This window comes from Cebus imitator, unplaced genomic scaffold, assembly GCF_001604975.1.
Source record: "Cebus imitator isolate Cc_AM_T3 unplaced genomic scaffold, Cebus_imitator-1.0 Scaffold215, whole genome shotgun sequence".
Classification (NCBI taxonomy): domain Eukaryota; kingdom Metazoa; phylum Chordata; class Mammalia; order Primates; family Cebidae; genus Cebus; species Cebus imitator.
The window spans coordinates 1,790,371-1,807,325 of NW_016107530.1; the positions used below are offsets into that span (position 1 = coordinate 1,790,371).

At 53.7% G+C, this 16,955-nt stretch overlaps 1 protein-coding gene across 3 annotated transcripts in view; it reads right to left on the reverse strand.

Moving 5' to 3' along the window:
* The window catches only part of PALD1 (phosphatase domain containing paladin 1), an 85,697-nt gene extending 73,310 nt beyond the window's left edge, over positions 1 to 12,387 (reverse strand). For 2 of the 3 annotated variants that reach the window (XM_017548871.2, XM_017548870.2), the window contains exon 1: positions 11,969 to 12,267. The gene's annotated coding sequence lies outside the window, so the exon portion shown is untranslated. Of the gene's footprint in view, positions 1 to 11,968; positions 12,268 to 12,365 lie in introns of those variants that run through there. The other variant, XM_037745832.1, reaches the window with a different exon arrangement.
* Between the last annotated feature and the right edge of the window lie 4,568 nt (positions 12,388 to 16,955).

The following is a 16,955-nucleotide window of genomic DNA, read 5'->3' on the forward strand; positions in this document are numbered from 1 at the left end:
AAAAAAAAAACAAAACAAAACAAAACAAAACAAAAAACCCCACAAGCTTCACATGGCTGTTCTGGAGTCAGGGATATGGGGAAGAGGAGGTGGCAACTATGGCTCAGCCAGAGAGCCCTGGGCAGGGAGTGGAGAGACCAGGTTCCAGTCCCCCTTTCTGAGGATCATTTTCTCATCTATAAAATGGTCTCATGCATTCTCTCTTCATGTAGCCATCCTACAAACATTTCTGGGATGCCACCTATGTGTGAGCCACTGTTCTAGGAGCCAGAGGTACAGAAATCCCTGCCTCACACATGCTAGCAAGAGACACAGAAAAAAACTATATAAATTAGTAAAATAGTATATAAGGAAATGCAGGGAAGAGGTGAAATTTTAGACAAGGGATTCAGGGGAGGCCGCACATGACAGTCAAGACCTGAACAAAGTGACAGGGCAGCCACGTGGCTCTCTGGAGGAAAAGCATCCCAGGCCGCGGGGCTAGCCTGTGCAAAAGTCCTGTGGTGGGGTACTCCTAGGGTGTTGAAAGAGCCGTGAGCTGGCCCATGGGGCTGCAGTAAGGTGAGCATGCGGCTGGGTATTGGATGGCAGTGTCCTGGAAGCCACAGTAAGGACACTGGCTTTCACTGTGAGGATACAGGGAACCCCTGGGGAGCTTGGGACAGAGAAGTGCTCTGCCCTGAGTTTTAAGTTCTGACAAGGTCTGCTAGCTGCTGTGTTAGAAGAGTTGGTTGAGGACAAGGGCAGAAACCAGCAGAAACATCAGGTGGCTACTGCAACAGTGCAGGTGATGCTGGAGGCGGGGCCAGTGGTGGAGGACAGGTGAGGACACAGCTCATCCTGCGTCCATGCTGAAGGTGAGGCCAGTGCCTCTCCTGGCATGTCTTTTCTGAAGTGTGAGAGAAAGAAGGCCGGGCGCGGTTGCTCACACCTGTAATCCCAGCACTTTGGGAGGCCAAGGCAGGAGGATCACAAGGTCAGGAGTTCAAGACCAGCTTGACTAACATGGTAAAACCCCTTCTCTACTAAAAACACAAAAATTAGCTTGGCGTGGTAGTGTGTGCCTATAATCCCAGCTACTTGGGAAGCTGAGGCAGGAGAATCGCTTGAACCCAGGAGGCAGAGGTTGCGGTGAGCCAAGATCGTGCCATTGCACTCCAGCCTGGGCGACAGAGCAAGACTCCATCTCAAAAAAAACAAAACAAAAATAGAGAGAGAGAGAGAAACCAGGGACAACTTTGCAGTGTTTGGCCTGAACACCTAGAGGCATGGGGTTGCTGCCAACTGAGACAGGCCAGACTCGGAGGAAGGAAGTGTGTGGTGAGGACTGAACAGACGGTCCAGGCAGCCACCGCCGCCCTCAGCTGTGAGCTTAGAAGGAAGCAGCATCCCAAAAGGGGAACTGGTCCTAAGGCTCACACAGGCCACTGTGGAAAGCAACACGAAAGGTAGACAGAGGAAAAGAGGATCTGGAGAGAAGTCAGCGCAGCATGTCCCACTACAGACATCAGTGTCCGCAGAGCCCAGACTGTGGCCTAAGCTGCGCTGCTCACAGACCCACTTACGGGTGAGGACACTAAGGAAACAGTTCTACAGTAAGCACCTCTTGTTTAGGGGCCAGAAAGTGGCCACGAGTGGTCACTCATGACTGTAAGTCCAACATTTTGAGAGGCTGAGACAGGAGGATCGCTTGAGCCTGGGAGTTCAAGGTTGCAGTGAACTGCGATCACGCCACTGTACTCCACCCTGGGCAACAGAGCAAGGCCCCAACTCAAAAAAAAGAAGAAACAGCAGCTGGAGAGGGCCAGAATGAGCCAAGGTAGGGGGCAGGCAGCCAGCGAGCCCGTGTGCTTCCATGGCTCCCACCCACTACCCCCAAACATGCACTACGGAGTGAGACCCCAAGATTCCCAAGAAGTGATACACAAGCAAGCAGTACCCTACGATCTGGGCCTCGAGTTTGCTCCTGTGTTTACAATCCAGTTCCTTCTCCACGAAGGCCAGACGACATCATCACACACAGCACAAAGAAAGGCTGTGATTCAAATAGGGAAAAAGCGGGTGGGGAGGAGGACAGAGCCGCCCCACAGCCCACAGCAGCCTGGAGGTGCCCAATTCAAAGGCCCAGCCTCTTAGCAGTCAGGACCATGTGCATGTTGAGAGCATCTGCGTGAACTGAGCAAAGCCTATCTCTGTGCCAAGTTCCTAGTTCCTACAAGAAGTGGGTTTAAGAGCCACTACAAGCAGATTTCAATAACGCCACTATTCCACCTTATCTTCAATCAAACAAGCCAGCTTTCCAGGTATCAGGCGATGCCCTATTAAAACAGACATTCGGGGATTGCTCACATGCATCTAGGCTTAAATGTGAGGTCTGATTACCCCAAACTGTCCCATCAGCCCAACATTATTAGTACTTCCCTATACAGCAGGCCCAAGAAACAGAGGCAGGGGACACAGGAGAGGCCCAAAAAGCTCTCTACCACCAACCCACGGTTGGCAATGTAGGTGCAGTTAACATCCTTCTAATTAAAGGAACACTGTTCATTGGGAATGAGTTGGCTTTCTGGTTTTACTATTATTTCCTGGTTTTTTTTAACAGTTATATAAAAACTTTAGGGCGTTTATGCCTGGTCTTATACCCATCTCAGTTACATTATGATAAGAATAATGTCAATCAGCAAGTGAGGGTTTTTTTGTTGTTGTTCGAAAGGGAGTCCTAAGCTCAGGAGTTCGAGACCTAGGCAACACAAGACCTAGTCTCTATTTTAAAAATTTAAAAATTAGCCAGGTGTGGTGGCATAGGCCTTTGGTCCTAGCTACTTAGGAGGCAGAGGAGGGAGGATCACCTGAGCCCAGGAGATTGAGGCTGCAGTGAGCCATGATTGTACCATTTCACCCCAGCCTAAGCAGCAGAGTGAGACTCTTACAAAAGAGAGAGAGGGCCGGGCGCGGTGGCTCACGCCTATAATCCCAACACTTTGGGAGGCCGAGGTGGGTGGATCACAAGGTCAAGAGATCGAGACCATCCTGGTCAACATGGTGAAACCCCGTCTCTACTAAAAATACAAAAAATTAGCTGGGCATGGTGGCGCGTGCCCGTAATCCTAGCTACTCAGGAGGCTGAGGCAGGAGAATTGCCTGAACCCAGGAGGCGGAGGTTGCGGTGAGCTGAGATCGCGCCATTGCACTCCAGCCTGCGTAACAAGAGCGAAACTCCGTCTCAAAAAAAAAAAGAGAGAGAGAGAGAGGGCTGAGTATGGTAGCTCACACCTGTAATCCCAGCATTTGGGGAGGCCGAGGCAGATGAATCACCTGAGGTCAGGAGTTTGAGACCAGCCTGGCCAACATGGTGAAACTCCGTCTCTACTAAAAATACAAATATTAGCTGGGAGTGGTAGCAAGTACCTGTGATACCACCTACTCGGGAGGCTGAGGGAGGAGAATCACTTGAACCCAGGAGGCAGAGGCTACAGTGAGCCGAGGTCACACCACTACACTCCAGACCGGGCAACAGAGTGAGATCCCATCTCAAAAAAAAAAGAGAGGGAGTCTACAAAAAAAAACACATGTTGTATGACTTCATTTTTATTTTTTTTGAGACAGAGTCTCGCTCTGTCACCCAGGCTGAGTACAGGGACATGATCTCAGCTCACTGCAACCTCCGCCTCCCAGGTTCGAGTGATTCTCCTGCCTCAGCCTCCTGAGTAGCTGGGACTACAGACGTGTACCACCACACCTGGCTAATTTTCATATTTTTTAGTAGAGACGGGGTTTCACCATGTTGGTCAGGCTGGTCTCAAACTCCTCACCTCGTGATCCACCCGCCTCAGCCTCCCAAAGTGCTGGGGTTACAGGCATGAGCCACTTCACCCAACTGTATGACTTCATTTATATGAAATGCCTGGAAGTGACAAATATACAGAGATAGACAGCATGTTTCTGGGCTGGGGCTGGGGAGTGATGCTAACGGGTACAGTGAACATGCTGTAAAATGAGACTGTGGTGAGATGACAACTCTTTGAATGTACTAAAAGCTACTAAATGGGTGAATTGTACAGCATGTGAATTCGATCTCAATAGAGCTGTGCATTGGGAGTCCACGTATCACCCACATTTGAGCAACACTGAGCTGGAGAAATGGAGACATCCACAAACCCATCTACACGGAACTCCCGCCAGGTCCTCTCCCTCTCTGTACAGAACTCCTGAGCCCAGAATGAGACCCCAAGTCACAAGACAACCCCATCCTGGGTGAGCAGGGGGCTGCCCTGGACCACCACATAGGATTCCTATCTCCTGAAACCCATGTCTTTCAATTGTTAAGTTAGAAAAAAAACTTAAAAGCAATGAAAACAACCAACTTTAGGATGCAAGGGATGGGTTCATTTATACATAGATGGCAGTGTCAAGGAAAGCGGCATAACAATATGGAGCCCCTAGAACCCGACTGGCTGAGGTCTCACAGGCTGGAGTTGGAGTGGAGCCAGGACAGTGAAAATCTGAACCCAGGCAGCCCCTTCTTCAGAGGCCACAGGTATCCCATCCTCCACCCACACAGGCCAGGCAGGATGGCTACTGGGAGGCCCCCACAAGCTTTGGCAAGGGGCAACTCCCCAAGGGTCCCTCTTCTGTCAGCCCAACAAACTGCCCTCTCCTGGGCCTATTCCTTCCAGTAACACTTCAGAGAGACAGGAAGAAGCAGCCCCCATGGGTGGCAGCCAAGTCAGGGTCAGTGGTGAAGCGGCAGGAGGGCACATCCACCTAGACCCTGAGACGGGTAACCAGAGACTATTTTAGAGAGACTGATCCCATTTGATCCAATGCCTCCCTTTCCATAGCCTGCTTTAAATTAACCACCTGCAGAAGACTTCTTCCCATCTCTCCCAAAGCCTCGCCAAGCCCCAGCTCAGGGCATGTGCTCTCAACTCCCATGGCAGTGCTGTAAGATGAAAGCAGGCCCCACAGCTATGGACCAAGTCTGAGCTCATTTATACCCCAAAATCAAAAACCACACAAAAAAAAAAAAAAAAAAAAAAAAAAAAAAAAAAAAAAAAAAAAAAAAAAAGGATAATCAGCACACTGCTGACAGTGTTACCTCCGGAGACCAGAGAGAGGGGAAGGAGGGGAAAGGGGAATTTGACATTATACTTTCTACGAAGCTACTACTTGAATCTTTTGTGAAGATTATTTTAGGCCGGGCATGGTGGCTCACACCTGTAATCCCAGCACTTTGGGAGGCCACGGCAGGCAGGTCACTTGAGTCCAGGAGTTCAAGACCAGCCTGGGCAACAGGGTGAAACCCCGTCTCTACTAAAAATACAAAAATTAGCCAGGCGTGGTGGTGTGCGCCGTAGTCCCAGCTTCTCAGGAGGCTGAAGTGGGAGGATCATTTGAGGCCAGGAAATTAAGAGCTGAAATTCTGCCACTTCACTGCAGCCTAGGCAACAGGAATGAGGCCCTGTCTAAAAAAAAAAAAAAGAAAAAAAAATTACACTATTTTTAACATATCCCACACATTGGAGTACTACTCACCAATAAAAAAGAAATGAAACCGATTAAATCATGCAATAACAGAGATGAATCTCAAAAAACATCATGTTGAATAAAGAAGCCAGTAACCAAAGGCTACTTGTTATATGATTCCACGCATGTGAAAAATCCAGAAAAAAAAACGAAATCATAGTGACAGAAATTAGATGATCAGGCCTGGGCCCAAGATGGGAGCGGTGTCCAGCTACAAGACAGCATGAGGCCCTTCTGGGTGATGGAAATGCTGGCAGACTTGCCTAGGAGGTGGCTGCATGGCCATGACACTTTCTCCAAAAGTGCACACTTCACGCAGGACTCAAAATTGTTTGTTTGTTTGTTTGTTTTTCCCAGACAGAGTCTTGCTCTGTTGCCAGGCTGGAGTGCAGTGGCACGATCTCAGCTCACTGCAACCTCCGCCTCCCCAGTTCAAGCGATTCTCCTGCCTCAGCTTCCCGAGTAGCCGGGATTACAGGCATGCACCACAACACCTGGCTAATTTCTGTATTTTAGTAGAGATGGGGTTTCACTGTGTTGGCCGGGATGGTCTAAATCTCTTGACCGCATAATCTGCCCACCTTGGCCTCCCAAGGTGCTGGGATTACAAGAGTGAGCCACCACACCAAGGCAAAATTGTTTTTTCCTCTTAAAAAAAATAAATAAAAGCACAGTGGTAGAGGAGGGAATAGTGAGTACCCACTTAGTAGGCACGGAGTTTTCCTTCGGGGTGGTGAAAGTTTTAGATGGTGAGAGAAGCAGTGTTTGCATGACACTGTGACAATACTGAATGCCTCTGGATTGTGGACTTTAAAATGGTTAATTTTCTTTCAATGGATTTCATCTCAGTTAAAAAAAAAAATTAAAGCTAGTCAGGGGAAAATGTTCACGCCCATTCTGCAGGTGAGAAAATTAAGCTCAGAGGGGCAGTCAAATGCCAGCCCAGGGCTTATTCACCTGATGCCTTAGGGCCCAGCTCAGAGCCCCCTGGAGCAGAAACTGCCCCACGCCTTCCCCAAATGCTCTGCAACTCTGGGGGCCAACTCTAGGGAGGGCCCTTCTCTCTGAGGCATCCAGAAATCAGCTTCCTCCCAGCACGCCTTGGGGTGGGCCAGCAGGGCGGCACCTGCAGGGCACTCCAGAAGTCTTTGTGCTCCAGCAGACAGTGCTGACTTGGGAGACAGGGAGGGAGCATGCGTGAAGATGATGGTCAAGGCAAAGCTAAACTACCACTCAGATCAGGCTGATGAGGTCTTTCTTTTTTTGAGATGGAGTCTTGCTCTGTTGCCCAGGCTGGAATGCAGTGGCTTGACCCTGGCGCACTGCAACCTCTGCCTCCCAGGTTCAAGCGATTCTCCACCCTCAGCCTCCCTAGCCAATGTGATGAAACCCCGTCTCTATTCAAAATACAAAAATTAGCCAGGTGTGGTGGTGGGCACCTGTAATCCCAGCTACTCAGGAGGCTGAGTTGGGAGAATCGCCTGAACCCGGGAGGCAGAGGTTGCAGTGAGCCAAGATCGGGCCACCACATTCCAGCCTGAGCAACAGAGTGAGACTCCATCTCAAACAAATATATTGCCGGATGCTGATGTTCAGTGTACTTTCTTGGCCTGTTCAGTTATGGAAGGTGGCGCCCAGTTGCAGTGTTGTACCTTTCAGCACCTGATGTATACATCTCGCGTAACAGAAAGGTCAACAATAAAATAGTGATCCTAAAAAAAAGGGAGGGATATCCATGGGCCACTGTGTGACCAGCAGGAAAGGGGTTAACGCCTTCAGGAGGTTCTCCAGTTCTAAGAAAAGGAAAAGGGGAGGAGAAGTCCCCTCTGTGCTTTCTAAACAGACTCTTCAAAAGTGTCCCAGCATCCCAGGCCTCCACTCTGGGAAGGCCAGACAGAGGCCGGCACAGCCTGCAGAGAGGAAGGCCTGGGGCTCAGGCACGATGCAGAAGCTGGCAGAGTCCCAGGTCATCTCAGGGCACCCACCCTTCTCCCCTCCCATGGCCCCAGCCCAGTCTGTTGGCCATTTCCCAGGGTACCCACAGCCCTCTCAGCACCACATCCTCCCTCCTCATGGAATTTCTAAAAGCCCCAGCTCCCTGGGAGCCCACGGTGTTGGCCAGCGACACACTCACTTCCCAAAGATGTTCCCTACTCCCTTCCATGAACGTGCAGACGACCCAGACACCCCACATGCCTCTCTCATCAGTGCCCCAGGCAGGGGCACCCCTTAAAGCCAAAGCCAGCCCACATGCCAGTTATGGGAAATATATACAATGCTTCCCAAAGGCTGTCACACCTCTGCCATGCTGCTCTTTCTGCTGGAGAAGCCTTGCCCTCCCCCTTGCAAACTCCTGGCCATCCCTCAAAGCCCACATGAAGTATCACATGCACCCCAGGCTAGCTATTCCCTCCTTCCATCACGGCACCGGACATGGTATCTGCATGTACCTCACTCACCTCCTGATAGGGACTGAGGTTAATCTACCTTCAGAGTCCCTGCACCTCATACCGAACCCAGGGCCAAGAAAGCTCAGGAACCCAAATCAAGATGCCACCCTGGTCCCTTCCCACCACCTGGTCCTGTGCAAGCATCCTGGCCTCTGCTGAGAGAATATGTTATAATAATAACATAAGCACCTATTGTTTACCAAACACTTCCTATGAGCCAGACAGGGTCTCGAGGGCTCTCTGCAATTATCTCCTTTCATCCTTGTGACATTCTTATAAGGGAGTTAGTATCCTTAACCCTGTTATGCAAGGCACAGAGAGGTTAGGTTTCTTGCCCTGGGCCACACGGCTCATAAGGGAGGGAGCAGAAATTCAGACCCTGGTGGTTTCTTTCCAGAGCCAGTGTTCTTAATCACAACAGGTCTATTTGAGGATAGAGGGAGATGTGTCAGGAAAAGCCCTGAGTGGAAGAGGAACTCAGGGACTGTAAAGGCCAGAGCTTCCAGACCTTCTCTTTCCCCGGGTCCCAGCCAAAGGCCTCGGAAGGCAATCAGAGCCTCCTCCCAGACAAAGCCTGCTGCTCCCAGACCCAATCCTGTGCTGAGCACCAGTCACAGGAAACATAAAAAGCCCATCTGCAAGTGTCTTGGCCGGAGATGAGGGCGGCACATGGCTGGGCTGCCCGCTGGGAGGTGAGAGCCATGATTTGGGACTATTCTTAGCAAACCACTGGCTCCCCTCCCAGAGGCCCAGCAGGCAGCAGGCCCAAGCTTCCATATCCCCGGCAGCCTACCATTTCCTGACTCCATGTATGGAGGTCCCACAAGGCTAAGGAGGGACTGGTGGGCACAGAGCAAAGACAAACCCTTCCGGCTTTCATAGGAGGGGTGCCTGGCCCACCCAGCCTGCTCTAGGCCTCACCCAGGGGCCCAGGGCCATGCACCTGGCTGCTGAGGAAGCCCTGCAGAGTCGTGGCCACAGGGGAAGACTCATAATCAAAGGCCCCCACACCCACATCAACTGGGAGCTCACTCCATGCCATGCACGGGGCCACACGCTTTCCACTAATTGTCTCCCACAGAACCCACAAGGATGTGGGGGTTACTGACCCCACTCTAAAGATGAGGAAACCCAGACACTGAATGACCTGGGGCTGGAGGTTACAGGGTATGTTAGTATCAAACCATATCTAGAATCTGGGTTGGCTCCTAGGTGCCAGGTTGAGCAGACGAGACCTGAGCATAGCCAGGTGAGGGACCCCTTCCCTGTGCAAGCCCAGGGCTTAGCAGATGAGAAGCCAGCCCCAGAGGGCAGTGGCTCTCATCACAGACTCAGCTGCACGTGTCCTCTCTCTCTCCTCGGGGGATCATCCCATCCCTGCCAAAGACCCGCAGGCTTGGGTTCGGAAGAATCCCCAGGCATTTCCTCCTCGATTCCAGTAGGCAAAGAATAATCGGAGCATCCCACTCGGGCCACACGGCCTCACTTCAGGAAGCCTCTGGAGACCCAAAGAAGAATCAAAGCTCAAAGAGCACCTGCTGGTACTCTCAAGGCACGAGCCTAGCCCTGCAATGCAGAGGCAGAGAGGCCAAATGACTGAGTAAAACACAGGAGACTGAGCTTTTTGGGGTCCTCAAACCCCAAAGTGGGAATCTAGAAATAAGCCCCAGCACAGAGCACCTGCACCATCACCACCCCAAACAGGACAACTTCTGGGCACTGTGCCACCCAGAGAAACAGTGATAACCAGGCAGTGAGTGCCTCGGCCTGCCTCTCAGAACCTACCTGTGTCTGGTTACTGGCCTCTGCTATCAGCTGGCTCTGGCAAACATATGTGTCTGTGCCCCTGGGAGCTCACAGCCAACTCCATTCTGCCCAGGTACTTCAGCTGCTTCCCTGTGGCTCTGCGTCTGTGTCTGGGAATGTCGGTTCACATCCCCCTGTGCTCTGGTGGGGCCACCTATATGTCTGTCCACTGACATGTCTGCCTCCCATGTGGGTAGATTCAAACCCCTGTGATGGTGTAGATCTATGTACGTGTCTGCAGCCCATATGTGGCCCACGCTGAGCTCATGTGTGTCTCTCCCCATGCATGTCTGTTTCCCCAGGTTGTTTGCTCACCCCCACCATCCTCCTGTGTCTGTCTTCATGTACATATGAATCCAGTTCCTCTATGTCTCTGCGCATGCAGCTGTAAACCTGACCACACACGTGCACACATGTCTCTGCCCACACAGGCATCCCCCACAGGTGCCCAGGTCTGTGCACACCTGTTTGGAGGCAGGCAACTGTGTTCACACAGGTTCTCACAGTGCCAGCCAAGGGCTTCAGGGTGAGCTCAGCAACTCCCACTCCCAGAACTGCACCCAAGGCCATGGGCATGAGCACACTGCCACCTCCGCAAAGTGTTCCAGAAAAACAGAAACCTGCCAAGGACAATGAGGGAGGGGGGCAGAGACCCAGATACAGCAGAGCCTCACAGAGGTGAGGTCAGAACCGTGCCAGGAACCACCCACCTCAAGCCACCTGGGCCCTACTGTGCCCACCCCCAACACTAGCCAGGGAAGGGAGGAGGCTGCATGCACCACCAAGGGTCTGTCTGCATTCACAGGAAACTGGCCCAGTGCCTGCCAGCCTCCCAACGTACCCCAAAACCCCAGCAATGGAGGCTCTTCAGAAAGGAAGTGAGGACTTCCTCCCACTTGCCTCTGAACCTCCTACAAGACTGGCTCTAGACCCCAAACCCCAGGAGCCACAGGCGAGCTAGGAGAGTCCCGTGCTCAGCCCAAACCAAGAAACCAAATGGGTTGCTTCAGAAATCCATCAGCAGGAAACAAACAAAGCTGGGAGTGGGGATGGATGCAGGAGAACCTCCTAAGCTCCCCTGCTGCTCCCTGCCCTTCGAGCAGGGTAATAAGGAAGAGTGGGCATGGGCTGGAGCATTTCAGCACATTTACTTGCTTGCATGGAAACTGGATCTCTGCTGCCCTGGTGGTCCCACAGCCTAGGTTACTCATGTAGCAATGGTGTGTAGCCTCTCTGCTTTCCACTATCACCAGGACTGGTATCAAAACCCTGCATCAGGGAACTTTTGTTTATGAACCATGTTCCCTGCAGGGCCTGAGCCTCCTGAGAACAGAATCCTCCAAATCCTCCCCTACCCACATACTCCAGGGCCATGGCCCAGTGACTGCCATTTAAGTGGTGCTCAGCCACTGGGTTCAGATTGCTCTGCCCAGAAGCCAAGGAATTGGTGCCCGGGCCTCTGGGTGGGAGAGATGCCCAGAAGATTCCTGGGGCCATGAAGCTTTACTCCCATCTCAGACAACCCAAGAGTCATGAAAGGGCTCCAACCATCCTGGCCACCTTCAGGAGCTCGGTGCTGCGGGTCTCCCATAGACCACTCTCCTTCTGACAGATTACTGCCCACTCAGAAAACCCTTTTAAACTGAAAAATGTACTTTCCTCGGAGACCCAGGCCTACAGAGGAAGAGGGCCAGACTGGGCCAAGAATCAATGCCTGTGCCCGCTGACACCTCTGAATTCATCCGGGGTCTGCGGGCCTCGAGCCCCCTAGAGGTGAGTCCCGGGACCCCATCTCTGGGTCATGAAACGGCTTCCCTCTCCCCAATCTCCCCCTAACTTCGCGGGGAAGCCTAGATCCTGTCGGTGCTCCCAGGCCTGGTAATGAAAAGTGGAGTTGTCGCCAGCCCGTGCCTACACGGAAACTACCAGACCCAGGAAACTCGGGAGAGGGGGTAGCCCAGGGTCCAACACACAGAACCACCCAGCAACTGCTCCCTGTGAGTCCCTTTTGCCTCCCAGGGACCAGTCCTGAGCGGGTTTGGGGTGAAGGCCCAGGACCTCACCTCTCCAGGCGATGGGGAGTTGGCGTCTAGAGCAGTCTCGGGCTGGGGGGGGGGGGGGGGCGTGCCCATAGGATTCCGGATTTGCCCTCCCCTCGCCAGCCCCCGGCTGGGACACGTCGGTACCTGCCAGCCCGCAGCTCCGCGGGGCATTCGTGCTCCTGATGCAGGCACGCTGCGCCCGGACTGCGGGCGCCGAGTCAGGCAGTGGCGGGGCACGCCCGGCGCGGGCTCCTGCTCGCTCCTCCCAACTTCCCCAGCCCATGCGGCGGCAGAGGCGGCTCCGGAGGTGGGCAGGCCAGCCGGGGCCGGCGAGGCCACGCGAGAGGGAGCCCGCGCTAGCCGGCGATGGGAGCTGCGTCCCCCTGCCAGTGCGCGCCGCTCTGCTCCCCTGCGCCCCGCGTCCCCCGCGCCGAGGGGCGGACTCGGCCCGGCCGCCAATCACCGCGCCCGCCCCCGCCAGGCCTGCGAGCCCCAGCCCCACCGCGAGGGGCGGGGGGCTTGGATTTAAAGACACACTCACCCCAGCTCCGGCCCCGGGCGGGCGGAACGCTGGCCCCACCTTCCCCGGCCACGCTTCCTCCCTCCGCCCGCCCACCCTCAACTAGGACGAAAAGTTTGGGGCGGGGGAGACTCCCCGGGAAGCCAGTTCCTCTTCCCTCGTCGCTTTCGCGGCTGCTTCTGGAAGACACCCAAACCGGACTTCCAGCCTCCTGGCTGCAAGAGACAGCAGCGCTCTGGGCGCCACACCCCCTCCCGGACGCAGGCTCCCCGCGAGAGCCGCTGGCCCGGCTTCCCTCGCCCCCCTCTGCTTTACAGCCAGGCCGAGCCTCGGCGGGACCGAGCCCAGCATCCGGGCTCCGCGCCGGCCTCGCTGTACTGTGCGGCCGGAGCTGGGCGATCGCGCTCGCTGGACTTCTGCCTCCCACGTGTCGAAGGGCTAGCCTAACACAGCAAACTGTCCGTCCAAGCAGGGGCTTCTCCCACGCCCCAGGGTCCTAAGGAAACGCGCCCCTCGGCCCCCAGAGGCCAAAGGGGAACGGCAGGTCCCTCCGCCCCCACCCCATCACTTGGCCCCAGGCAGTGACCGGCACCAGAGGCCAGCCCCCCACCTCTCCTCATCCCACCCGTGCAGACTAGCACTAAGCAGCCGCCAGCCCGGCCCAACCCAACGGCCCCGCACGTCCCCGCGAGCACGTGGGTGAACGCACCCACTTGTGTTCACTCCTCGCCAGGGCTTCCTCGTGGAGAGGTGGGCTTTGTTGTATCTGGTGAGTCACTTCCTCCCTCTCTCCGCTCCACACTCGGGAAATCCTTCTTTCTCACCTGTTACCACCTGCCTCACCCCCATTCAGTACTGGAGCAGGATTTGGGGGAGCTAGGGTTGCCCCACGATGAAAGCAGTGCAGGCACCTCTGTCCAAAGTCAGGCGGGAGGGCGCTGGGCTGGGAGAGGGATACACATGCCCCATGACCCCTAAGAATAACTGAAAACAAGAGAAATGACTCATTGTGGTCTCAGCACATCCCTAGCACCTAACTCTCCAGTGCTTCACCATGTTATAAGGTTAGTACTGCCGGGCGCGGTGGCTCAAGCCTGTAATCCCAGCACTTTGGGAGGCTGAGGCGGGTGGATCACAAAGTCAAGAGATCGAGACCATCCTGGTCAATATGGTGAAACCCCGTCTCTACCAAAAATACAAAAAATTAGCTGGGCATGGTGGTGCGTGCCTGTAATCCCAGCTACTCAGGAGGCTGAGGCAGGAGAATTGCCTGAACCCAGGAGGCGGAGGTTGCGGTGAGCCGAGATCGCACCGTTGCACTCCAGCCTGGGTAACATGAGTGAAACTCCGTCTCAAAAAAAAAAAAAAAAAAAGGTTAGTACTTTTCTGATCTCTATTTTAAAGAATGAGGAAACAGGCCCAGGAAAGACTTGTCCTCAGCTCCATACCTGCTCCTACGCCACCCAAGGTGTGTGAAAAGGACAGCAGCAGAGAAAGTCCCATACTAGCCTTGAGAAACAGACCTGACCTTCAGAGTCCAGCAGAGCCAGGCTCAAAGTGGCTCACAATTTACTGGCTGTGTGGTCTGGGAAACGTGAGATAAGTTCTCAGATTCCCAACTTCTGCATCCACAAGTTGGCCTCATCCTCCTTCAAAGAGGTGTTTGAGGAGCCATGAGCTGGGCAAGTAGTGTCCAGGCATTGTGCGTGGCACACTGTAGGACTCCATCCTGGGCCACAGTTTCCTTCCTTACTCCTCGCCACAGCCCCGTGTCCCATCCCACCCACTGCCTCAGACTCCCCAACTGAAGCCTGCCATCCTGAGGATGCATTCCAGGATAATGCCCTCCTCCAGGCCAGGACTAAGGGGCATGCATGTGTGTGAGCAGATGCACACATATACATATACATACATGTGCATGCATATGCATACAAATATATACACATAATGCACATATATATCCAAATACATGCATACAGAGGTATGCATGCACACATATATACATATATAAACATAGTGCATGCCCATATGCACATACACACATACAAATACACACATTTTGCTTCCCCTCACCCTCCCTGCCCAGCAGATGCTGGGATCCATGGCTGCATGCCTCTCTAGCTCCCAGAGGACATAAGCCATGTCCTACCTGTGTCTGACCTGTCTTTTGGTCCACAGCACAGTGCCGGGCACATCTTCATACATTCATTTGTGCTTGGCACACACACAGTAGGTGTTCTTGTTGAACTAAGCAGAAAAGCCCAGGGCAAAGGTGTCCTCAGGAGAGCCTGCAGTTACAACCCTTCTGGCTCTAATAGTCAGCATCAGGGTTCAGCTGGTAGGTAGGGGGCTGAGGGCCTGGAGGTCCCTCAGGGTCAGGCCACAGACTGCATCCAAACCACAGTGCCCAGCCTTACCAGCCTACCACCAGCCCCCCGGAGGGCCTTCCAAGTCCCTACTCAGAATAGCGAGTCCTGTAGTCCTGGCTGTCTGCTGGCCATGGGGCTAGAAGTCCCTGCAACCACAAGAAAGATTTCACAGTTGGATCTGCCCCACCCTGGGCCCGGGAGGGGAACGGGCTGAATGCTGAAGGAGAGAGGCCACAGAGCCTTCTGGTACACCCAAAAGAAGGCACTGTGCTCTCTCTCCAGCCCCAGACAGAAAGAAACAGTCTGTCAAGCCAGCTCTCTCAGCTGAGTCAATTTGTGCCTCTCAAACTGCAGCAGAAGATTCCTGAGAAGTCTGGAAGCTCAGAGCAAAAGCACAAAGTCCCCTTCGAAAAGATTCATGGGTCCCAAAACAGGATCTCAGGAAGGAGAGGTCGGGACTGACCCCCACTCACCCAGTACTCCACCAGCACTGCCAGCACCCACATCCCACACTTGCAAGCCCCCAAGACACCACGTTATCATGCTTGCGTTGCTCGTGTGTGAACTCGTATTTGCAGGGATCCATGTTTGTGCAAGTGTCTAGCGGGAGTGAGTGTGGCTTTATGAGTGAGCATGTGTGTATGTGTAGCACACATGCAAAGCACCTGGCACAGTCCAAAACCAGATGAGCTGCTGCTGCAAAGAATATGAGTAACCTGTTACGTCCCAAGAGACTCGCCTGTGGCCGTCCACTGCCCCATCAGCCCAAGCAAGTGCAGGTGCTCTTGGAAGACATCTCCCAAGTTCAGTCCCTGGGCAGAAGCGTGAGCTGTGGGAACCTCAGATTCCCTCGAGGAAACACTCAAGCCAAAAATTATTTCCTGACAGGCACGAATGACTTGCTGGAAAGCAGAGGAGCTGGGTTCAAACCAGCAAAGATGAATCTTGATCAAAGATGGGAAACAGGCCCTGCCGCTCTTCTCCACTCCCCACTCCCTGACATCCGCCACAGCTGGGGGACACTGGGCCTGAAGAGTGGACAACATCAGGAAAGGGGCTGGCCTGGCTTTGGTCCTTGTGACCACATTACTGCCAAGAACAGGGGCCATGTGCACTCTCCAGGGTGGGAGTCTTGGGGCCTGAGGTTTCGCCCTGAGCCCGGTGGTCTCTGATGCCTGAGTCCCAGCACAGATGGTTCCTCTGTCTGCCCTGGCCATCCACCCTCCCAGGCCCACTACCCCATCCCCAGCATCCAGCACTCCCATTTTTGCAGCCCCCATCCGTGTGCAATCTTCAGACAAGGGCTTTAAGCAGGGCAGACCTGGGCTTGGATCTAGCCACAGCAACTTTACCACCGTGTGACCCCTATGCTCCAAGTTACCACATCGCGGCAAGCCTCCTCTTTCGTTAAATGATGCGAAGAGCAGTTCTTTCTTCCTGGGAAAGTCTGGAGGATAAAAGGTCTTGGCATTCAGCCAGTATTTACTGATGGCAGCTGTTCCTGTCATTACTGTTGCTACCCAAGCTCACACTATGACCTAGCCCTGAACCTGCCAGGGCAGAGAGGTGTTTGGAGGCTAAGTTCAGGTTCCTCCTCCAGGCAGTTCACCTTGGACTCCTCCACTATCTGCCCATGGGATCTCTGTCCACTCTGGACTCCTTCCCCTCCCTTCCCTGCCAGGCCTTGGGGCCTGAGCACCCCTGCCTGGCACGGGATACATGTTCAGTTATCGGCATCACATTATGGGCAGGATTATTCATTTTATTGGTTATATCCTTCTTTAGGTCTAAGCCTAAGGATCACATCCCCTGACTCCCAAATTCACACTCAAGGTTCAAAACTTTTTTTCTCAAGACCCAAAGTAAGAAATACATTTTACACCAGGACCGGCTATAGAGATATGCAAATGTGTGTTATTCACAAAAAAATGCTTAGCCTTACTGCCTTGGATCCTTCCCTCCCTCCCTCCCTGCCTCCCTCCCTTCCTGCTTGAGTGCAGTGGCGGTGGTGCAACCTCGGCTCACTGCAACCTCCGCCTCCTCGGTTCAAGGAATTCTTCTGCCTCAGCCTCTCGAGTACCTGGAATTACAGGCCCTTGCCACATGCCCGGCTAATTTTTTTTTTTTTTTGAGACGGAGTTTCACTCTTGTTACCCAGGCTGGAGTGCAATGGCGCGATCTCGGCTCACTGCAACCTCCGGCTCGTGGGTTCAGGCAATTCTCCTGCCTCAGCCTCCTGAGT